The sequence below is a fragment of the Lontra canadensis genome, unplaced genomic scaffold, assembly GCF_010015895.1.
Source record: "Lontra canadensis isolate GAN:19392208 unplaced genomic scaffold, GSC_riverotter_1.0 scaffold34, whole genome shotgun sequence".
Classification (NCBI taxonomy): Eukaryota; Metazoa; Chordata; class Mammalia; order Carnivora; family Mustelidae; genus Lontra; species Lontra canadensis.
Genome location: NW_022631028.1, coordinates 4,150,761 through 4,160,843, shown reverse-complemented (window position 1 = coordinate 4,160,843; position 10,083 = coordinate 4,150,761).

Sequence of the window (10,083 nt, the reverse complement as noted above, 5' to 3'; positions counted from 1 at the left end):
TTTTCATATGAAATAAAAGGGAATAATCTTACAATATTTGTCTTGCCATCCTCATCATTTATGCTGTAATTGTCATATGTATTATATATACACACACACATGTTATAACTCCCAAGGTATTGTTATAATTTCTTATTTAAACAAGTGGATGTATTTTAAAGAAAGTATAGTGCAAAAAATAGTACTTTAATGGAATTAATAGGGAAAAATAGATTCTCTCCAGTGTACTTCATTCCTTCCTGAAGATCTAATTTCTATCCTATATCATTTTTTTTCAGTCTGATGAACTTCCTTTATCATATCTTATGGTATAGTTCTGATGTCATCAAATCTTTTTATTTCATTTATTGAGAATGTCATTATTTTACCATTAGTCTTGAAGATACTTTGCTGGCTCTAGAATTCTGGAATTTTTTTTTTTTTCAAATGTTTCAGCACTTTAAAGGTGACATTCTAAGGCCTTCATTGTTTCTGATGAGAAGTCAACAATTGTTCCTCTGTAGGTAACATATTATTCTCTGATTGCTTTTAACATTTTTTTCAATCTTTTTCATTTTCAGCAGTTTGACAATGATATGCCTCCTTATGTATATATGTGTGTGTATGTGTTTCATTTACACTACATTTGGTTTGCTGACATTCTTGAATCAGTAGATTTGTCATTTACCAAATTTGGGGAAATTTCAGTAACTAATTTTCTTAAAAATCCTTGTCCTTATCTCTTCTTTCCTTCAGTGACTCAAATTATGTTACTTAAATTATTCTAAATAGTTTTATATTGTCCAATATATCCCTGAAACTCTGTTCTTTTTATATATTCCCACTTACGTTTTCTCTGTTGTTTGTATTTAAGATTCTATTTATTTATTTGAGAGAGCGACAGAGAACATGAGCAGAGAGGAGGGAAGGGAAAGACAGGGAAAAGCATAGGGAGAGGGAGAGGGACAAGGAGACTCCCTGCTGAATGCAGAGCTCAACACAGGGCGTGATCCAACCAGGACCCCAAGATCATGACCTGAGCAGAGGTCAGACACTTAACTGACTGAGCCACCTAGGCACCCCTTTGTTCTTTAGCTTGGATAATTTCTATTGATCAATTTCAAGTCCATTTACTCTTACTTCTGTCATCTCCAATATGCTTCTAAGCCCAAACAGTGAATTCTTATTTCAGGTAAAACATTTTTCAGTAATAGAATTTATATTTGGTACATTTCTTCCAGTTTATTGGGGTATAATTGAAAAACAAAATTGTAAGATATTTAAAGTATACAACACGGTGATTTAATACCTGTATACATTGTGAAAGGAGTCCCCAGCTGAATTAATTAACACAGCCATCATGTCATATATTTGCCCTTTTATGTGTGTATATATGTAAGAGGGAGAACATTTAGTTTCTACTCTTTTGGCAAATTTCAGTGTTATCAACTATAGTTACCATGTCATACATTAGATCCTCAGATACCTTTCATCTTATAATTGAATGTCTATATCCTTTTATGAATATCTCCCTATTTTCCCCAACTCCTGCCATCTATGGTAACCACTTTTCTACTGTCCAATTTTTTTGTTTTTCAGATTTGACCTCTAAGAGATACCATGCAGTACTTGTCTTTCTCTGTTTGTCTTATTTCACTTAGCCTAATGCCCTCCAGGTGTATCCCTCATCCCCACGGATCAACATACATGATGCTGAGTACCCTTTTGTGTTCCTGTTGGCCATTTGTATGTCTTCTTTGGGAAAAATATCTCTTCCAGTCCTTTGCCCATTTTTAAATTGGGTTATTTGATTTTTTTTCATCAAGTTGTATGAGTTCCTTGTGTATCTTGTATATAAATCCTTTATCAGATTTGTGGTTTGGTAATCTCACATTTCATAGGTTACCTTTTCATTTTGCTTTGTTTGTTTGTTTGTTTTTTGTCCTGAGGAAAGATTTTTAGTTTGATGTAGTCTCATACATTTACTTTTGCTCTTGTTGACTTTGCTTTTGATACCTGCTTGGTGTCAAATCCAGAAATCATTACCAAGACCCATGACAAGAAGCTTATCCCTTTAATTTTCTTAGAGGAGTTTTATAGTTTCAGGTTTTATATTCAAGTCTTTAATCCATTTTGAGTTGATTTTTGTATGGTGTAAGATAGTGGTCCAGTTTCATTCTTTTGCAATCATTCTTTTCCTAACACCATTTATTGAAGAGATTATCCTTTCCCCCATCATATATTTTTAGTTCCTTTGTCAAAAATTAACTGACCGTATATGCATGAGATTATTTCTGGACTCTAATCTGTTCCATTTATCTGTGTGTCTTTTTTAGTAACAATACTATACTGTTTTGATTATGATAGCTTTATAATATACTTTGAAATCAGGAAATGTGTTGCTTCCAGCTTTGGTCTTCTTTCTCAGGATTGCTTTGGCCAATCAGGATCTTTTGTGGTTCCTTCCATACACATTTTAGGATTGCTTTTTTCTATATCTGTGGAAAATGCCAATGGAATGTTAATGGGGATTACACTGAATATGTAGACTGCTTTGAGTAGTATAGACATTTTAACTGAATATTAATTCTTCCAATCTGTGAGCATGTAATAAGTTTCCATTTATTTATGTTTTCTTCAAGTTCTTTCATCACTGTCTTAAAGTTTTCAGTGTATACTTCTTTCACTTTCTTGGTTAAATTATTCCTAAGCATGTATTTTTGATGCTATTATAAATAGGTTTGTGTTCTTAATTTTTTTTTTCCTGGTAGTTCATTTTTGGTGTATAAAAACACTCTTGATTTTTGTTTTTGGATTTGTGTATGCCAAAACTTTACTAATCTCACTTATTTGTTCTAATAGTTTTTTGGTAGAGTGTTTAGGGTTTTCTGTGTAAAATATCATGTTATCTGCAAATAGTGACAGTTTTACTTCTTCCTTTCTTATTATTATGCTTTCTGTTTCTTTTTATTGCCTAATAGCTCTGGCTGGGAATTCCAGTACTATGTTGAATGAAAGTGGCAAGTTTGGGCATCCTTGTCTCGCTCCTGATCTTAGGAGAAAATCTGTCAGCCTTTCACCAGTGAGGGTAACGTTAGCTGTGGTCTTGTCAGATATGGCCTTTATTATGTTGAGGGACATTTCTCTCTACCTATTTTATTGAGAGTTTTTATCATGAAAAGATGCTAAAATTTGTCAAATGCTTTTTGGCATCTATTGAGATGATTATATGATTCTTATCCTGTACTTAGTTAATATGGTGTGTCACATTGATTGATTTGCTGATATTGAACCATCCTTGCATCCCAGGAATAAATCCCCCCTGATCATGATGTATGATCCTTTTAACATACTCTTGCATTCAGTGTATTAATATTTTGTTTAGGATTTTTACATCTATGTCCATTAGGGATATTAACCTATAATTTTCTTTCCTCATAGCGCCCTTGATTCCTTGCCTAATTAAATATGTTTGGAGGTGTTCCCTCCTCTTCTACTTCTTGGGAGTTTGGGAGGGATTAATATTAATTCTTCTTTAAATGTCTGTAGAATTCAGCAGTGAAGCCATCTGGCCCTTGAAATTTTTGTGGTTATTGAGAGGTTTTTTATTACTGATTCAATCTCATTGCTGGTAATCAGTTTGTTCACATTTTCTATTTCCTTATAATTCAATCTTGGTAGATTGTATCTTTCTAGGAATTTATCAATTTCTTCTAGATTGTCCACTTTATTGGCCTATAATTGTTCATAATAGTCTCTTACAATCTTTTATGTTTCTGTGGTATTGGTTGTAGTGTCTCCTGTATCATTTATAATTTTATTCATTTGAGTCTCATCAGTTTTTTTCTTCGTAAGCCTACCTAGAGGTTTGTCTATTTTGTTTATATTTTCAAAAAAAACCACAACACCTCTTTGTTTCATTATCTTTTCTATTACCTTTTAAATTCTATTTCATGGGGCACCTGGGTGACTCAATGGTTTAAGCTTCTGCCTTTGCTTCAGGTCATGATCTCAGGGTCCTTGGATCAAGCCCTGCATCGGGCTTTCTGCTCAGCAAGGAGCCTGCATCCCTCTCTCTTTCTGTCTGCCTCTCTGCCTACTTGTGATCTCATTCTCTGTAAAATAAATAAATAAAATCTTTTTTTTAAAATTTCTATTTCATTTATTTCTGCTTTGATCTTTGTAATTTCCTTTCTTATACCAACTTGTAGTTAGTTTGTTCTTTTTTTCCTAGTTCTTTGAGAAATAAAGTTATTTGTTTATTTGAGATCTTTATTTTGTCTTAATATAGGTGTTTATCACTGTAGCTTCCCTCTTAGAACTGCTTTTGCTAAATCCCATAAGTTTTAGTATGTTGTATTTTCATTTGTCTTTCATTTGTCTTTCATTTTCATTTGTCTCAAGATTTTTTATTCATTTAAAAAAATTTTTTAACCCAGTGGTTATTCAGGAGCATGTTGTTTAATCTCAAAATACTTGTTAAATTTTCCACTTGGAAATTGATTTCTAGTTTTATACCATTGTAGTCAGAAAAGATACTTGATTTTACTTCAGTCTTTCAAAATTTATTAGGACTTATTTTGTGACCTCACATGTGGTCCATCTTGGAGAATATTCCATGTGTGCTTGAGAGGAATGTGTATTCTGTTGTCCTTGGATGGAATGTGCTATACCTGTCTGTTTGGTCCATCTCATGTCATGTGTAGTTTAAGTCCAATGTTTCCTTACTGATTTTGCCTGGATGATCCATCCATTGTTGAAAGTATATTTTGTTTATTTTTATAGTTTCCTTTCCTCTGCTAGATTCCCTTTCTTTTTATTTACTATAAGAATTTTCTTTTAACCCTGTCTGTTAAACTCAATACCTGAGTCTTCCTGAGGTTGATTTCCATAGATCTTTTTTTTTTCCCTCTTGAGTGGATCATGCTTTCACATTTTTTAAATGTTGGTTATAGGTAGTATTGTAAACATTGTAAATTATATCCAAGAAAACTCTACATTCTGTTATGCTCTTCTGAAAAGTATTGATTCTTTTTTTCTGAAGCAGTGTAACTTGACTGGACTCAATCTGTAAAGTGTTTCCTCTGCAGTGAGTTGAGGCTAGAATCCTAATGAACTACTTTTGTAGACCCAGATGGGCTTTTTGGAATCTGTCCTACATATACATAGTCAGGGATAGGTCAGAGTTTTGGGCAGAATTTATATGTAAAACTTGGTGATCCTCCTTTCTAAATCTCTCCTTTGGAGATTTCTTTCATCATTTTCCAACATCTAAACTGCTTTCAATTTTGTCCTTTGATTCTTCAAACCACTAAGACTGCAGGTGTGGTCTAACTGAATTCCAACCACCCAAAAAATCATGAACTGAAGCTTGCCAGTATACTGAAATCTATAAAAGATTAGGAAATTCACCCACTATTGTTTCCTTCTTCCAAGTGGTGATTCTTCTTCAGTATATACCTGCTTTTCATCACTTTCCAGTGCCTCCAGATACTTGTTTTCCATATTTCTATTCATGCAGGAGGGTTGGTCTTTTAAGAGATACTTGGCCATTACTAGAATCAGAATCCATGTATTTACATAGGACATCTTTTAAAATTTATCTTCTCTTACATATTCACTTATCACTGTGTTGAGAATCTCTTACATTTTCTTTTTGTGGCACATCCTTTATAATGTTATCTAACCTTTATAACTTCCCATGGAATAAGTTCCAAATTCCCTATAGCCCAGTGAAATATTGATAATCTCATTGATTGAAACTTAGAAGTGTAGTGGATATTCAGACAGTGTTTTGGTTTAGATAATTTATTAAATGTACATGGCCTTTCTCTTTTGGCAAGCTGGAGGGTATAATCACCTCATCTCCTCCTGATAGAAATAAATATCTTTCTGAATCAGGCTGCCAGCTTCCCAAATCAGTGTAAAGAGTAGTATGAAATATACATGAAGATAAAATTAATCTTTATTTGAATTCTGTCTCGGCAAATTGTAAATTGTATGACCTTGGGTAAGTATTGTTGGGCCTCTTGAAAAGGAAGAAAAGGATGTTTTCTCATCTAAGAAATGAAAAAAGAATTTAATGGTTTTTTAATACTCAGTTATATACTATTACTAAATGTTTGAATTTATGTAGTTTGATTATACTGATGGATTTGGTATAGTGGCATAGCAGGGACAGTTGAATTTTGTAAAGATCTGAGGTCAGACCTGCCACACACTGGAATCTTGACTGTTGGTTCATGGGAAGAGATTTGATATTATATCATAATATAATATCTAATATGGTGAAATATTATTCCTTTAAAAAAGAAAGTATTTTCCTCCCCTTTGGAAGTGATTTTTGTACTCTATCATTGGAGACCAAAAGGAAGGGATTTGTAGGCTCTCTGAAGTCTCCTCTCTCACTAGTGTGGGGCCAAAGCAGTGGGAAAAAAAGTTCTCTGTGTTTGGTCTGGGTCATGGAACCCTAAGTCGTCCTAGGAAGCAAGAAAATACCCTGGCCTTGGAAGGGAACAAAGGAAGACCAAGATATCTTAGTTCTTTTAACTTCAGTAATCTTAGGGAAATAGAGTTCATTTTGACAAAACACTTATAAGAACCTAACTTACATTATAAAATAATTTCTCATACTGATTTATGTAATTATAATAGGCTGCATGTCTATTAAACAATCACTGTTACATTTTTATTGCTCCTTGTTATTCCATAAATGATAACTAATAATATTTTATACTTTTATTATATTTTTCAAAAAGCTTCTTAAGGTGGCTCCTTGATACAACCTTGAAAGGTAGATAGGACAGGTATTATTAGGACAGGACATTGTTCTAATAATAAGACAAAGTTGTTTTTTGTTTTCTCAGTAATAAGCCAAGTCTAGGATACCGAACCCTTCAACTTAGATGGAATCAAACACAGTGCTTTGCCTCCTAAAGAGATCATTGTCATCTACATTATTTGTCACTTTTTAAAAAATAAATCTGGGAAAAAAATAAATAAATAAATAAATAAAAAATAAAAAAAATAAATCTGGGGGGATAACATTTACTTTTTCTTATGAGAATGGTAATAAATGCTGTGTAAAAATTATAAAAGAGCACAAGAATAAAATAACCTACCTATAATTTGTTATCCATCTAGGTTTTTCTTCTGTGCGTAAATACTGGGACATTTTATTTTATTGGGAAATTTTATTTTACCAAGATGGAGTATGATGTAATGCTACCTTTTTTCCACTTACTGTATTGAGAAAGCTTTTCCAAGTCATTAAAAGTCATTAACATGACTCTTAATGGCTCTCTAATAATCTGTCTTGTGATTGAACTAAAATTAATACATGTAGTATCTATTATACTTTTGGTCTCTCTCTACATTTTTTAAGTAGGCTTCACGCCCAGCGTGTAGTCCAATAGGGAGCTTAAACTCACAACCCTGAGATCAAGACCTGAGCTGAGATCAAGAGTCAGACAGTTAACCAACTGAGCTACCCAGGTACCCCAAGTCTCTCTCTCCTTTCTATGTTCTTGGTAATGCAGTATTTAACATGCTCAATGCACATCTCTGAGAATTTCCTTAGAATAATTTTTTAAAAGATTTTTATTTATTTATTTGACAGAGAGAGATCACAAGTAGGTAGAGAGAGAGAGGAGGAAGCAGGCTCCCTGCTGAATGGAGAGCCCAATGCACGACTTGATCCCAGGACACTGAGATCATCACCTGAGCCAAAGGCAGAGGCTTAACCCACTGAGCCACCCAGGTGCCCTCCTTAGAATAATTTTATAGAAAGACAAAGAGTGGTCTCTATAATCTTAAATACTATCAGATGTAGCTTTATTAATAGAGATTTGAAGATTTTACTAGCTGTAAGATGCAGGCTTTTTGAGCTGTTTAAAATCCATTGGCTGGAATGTTATCTTTCTGGTTTTAGGATTCACATGTCAGGAGCTAGTATTTATATGACATACCCCCCAAATTATTATCTATACATTACAAATGTATATTAAAATAATTAAAGTGTACTTAGATGTGTGTTGAAACTTTCATAATATCCCTTGAGATAATTAGTGACAGACATGTATCAAAATCACATTTGGGAATTATTGGTTCTAGAGCCAAGATACCACCAGAAGATTTAGATATATGACTTCGCTAAAAAATTTCGAAAACCAGTTCACTTTATATTCCTAATTTCTAAAAAACACTCACATTCTGGGACACTATCTGTCCAACACAGGTAAGTAATTAAGGCTTGTGCTCGATTATATAAATCTAGTGCCAGTTCTCATAGCTTAGGCACTTCCGTTTTAATTTGTGTAGTTTAACACAGTAAGAGTGCCAAAAAGCTTAATGTAGCTGGGTAATTTCACAGGATAAATGATGACCATTAAAATATTACGTTGTTTATTTCACTTGAGATAAAAATGAGCAATTAACTGAGAGATGGCTGAGAGATGGAGATGACATTGAAGCAACCCATTTCTTCCCTAACAACAAGAGCAAGTTCTGTTTTCTGCTTTCTGTCTTACTTGGGTTTTTAGTTGAGCATAGCAGACAGAAATGCACTAGAGATAGTTCAAGCAAAAGCAAAGAATTGTCATAAAGAATAAGGATGCACCTGGCCTAAAAACTGAGCTAAAATTAGAGTCTCCAGTACCAATAGAAATCCTAGGAGTCTTCTCCATCTCTCATTTCATGTTTGTTTTAAGACTACATTAAAGCAGAAAATGGCTTCCAACATTAGCTAGATTTACATTTCTGCCATTCAGAACACTAGACAAACAGAGCCTGGGATTGCTTAATCCTTATTTAAATTCCCAAGATGCCATTGACAATAGCATCAAAAAGTAAAATACTTACAAATAAATTTAACAAAATACTTACAAATAAATTTAACAAAAGATGTACAAATGTGTCCTCTAAAAATTAGAAACACTGAAAGTAATTAAATAAGATCTAAATAAATGGAAAGACATGCCATCTTCCTCCAAGTCCTTATAGATCTGAAGACTTGATATTTGCTAAGCTGGCAATAGTTCCCAAGTAGGTCTGCAGATCCAACATAATCCCTGTCAAAATCCCAGATGCCATCTTTAAAAAAACTGAAAAGCTTATTGTAAAATTCATATGGAAATGCATCTGATCCAGTGTAGCCCAAACAATCTTGAAATAGGAGAACAAAGTTAGAGGACTACACTTCTTGATCTCAAAATTTACTTTAAAACTATAATAATCAGACAATGTGGTACTGGCACAAGATAGACATGTACTTCAATGGAATAGAATTGAGAATCCAGAAATAAACCAGTACATTTACAGTCAGTAGACTTTCTACAAGGTGACAAAATGATTTCACTGGGAGAGAGTAGTCTTTTCAACAAATGGTACTGGGACGCCAACATACACAAAAACAGAACTTGTACCCCCACCTCAATAATTAATTCAAAAGAGGGGTGCCTAGGTGGCTCAGTTGGTTAAGCATCTGCCTTCAGCTCAGGTCATCATCCCAGGGTCCGGGGATCAAGCCTCACTTTGGGTTTCCTACTCACTGGGAAGCCTGCTTCTCCTTCTCCTCCTCCCTGCTCATGCTGTCTCTCACTCTCTTTCAAATAAATAAATAAATAATCTTGAAAAAAATTAACTCAAAATAGATCATAGACCTAAGTGTAAGAGGCAGAACTATGAAACTTTTACAAGAAAATACATGAGTATATGAGTGTATCTTTGTGGGCCTGAATTAGGTAATAGTTTCTTCATGAAACACAAAAAGCATTAAGTGACAAAAGGAAAAAACAGATCAATTGGACTAAATAAAAATGTAAAGTTTTCTGCTGAAAGAAAGTGAAAATATAAACTAAAGAATGAAATTGTTTTCAAATTATATATCTGATTAGAGACTTATATCAAGAATATATAATAAACCTTTTTAAAATAAATAACTCATAACTCAAAAAGTAAAAAGACCCAATCAAACAGCAGGCAAAGGATTAAAATAGACATTTATTTTAAAAAACAGGCAAATGGCCAAGAAGCACATGAAAAGATATTCAACCCCATTAGTTATTAAGGAAATGCAAAGCAATAGCAGAATAAGAAACCGCTTCA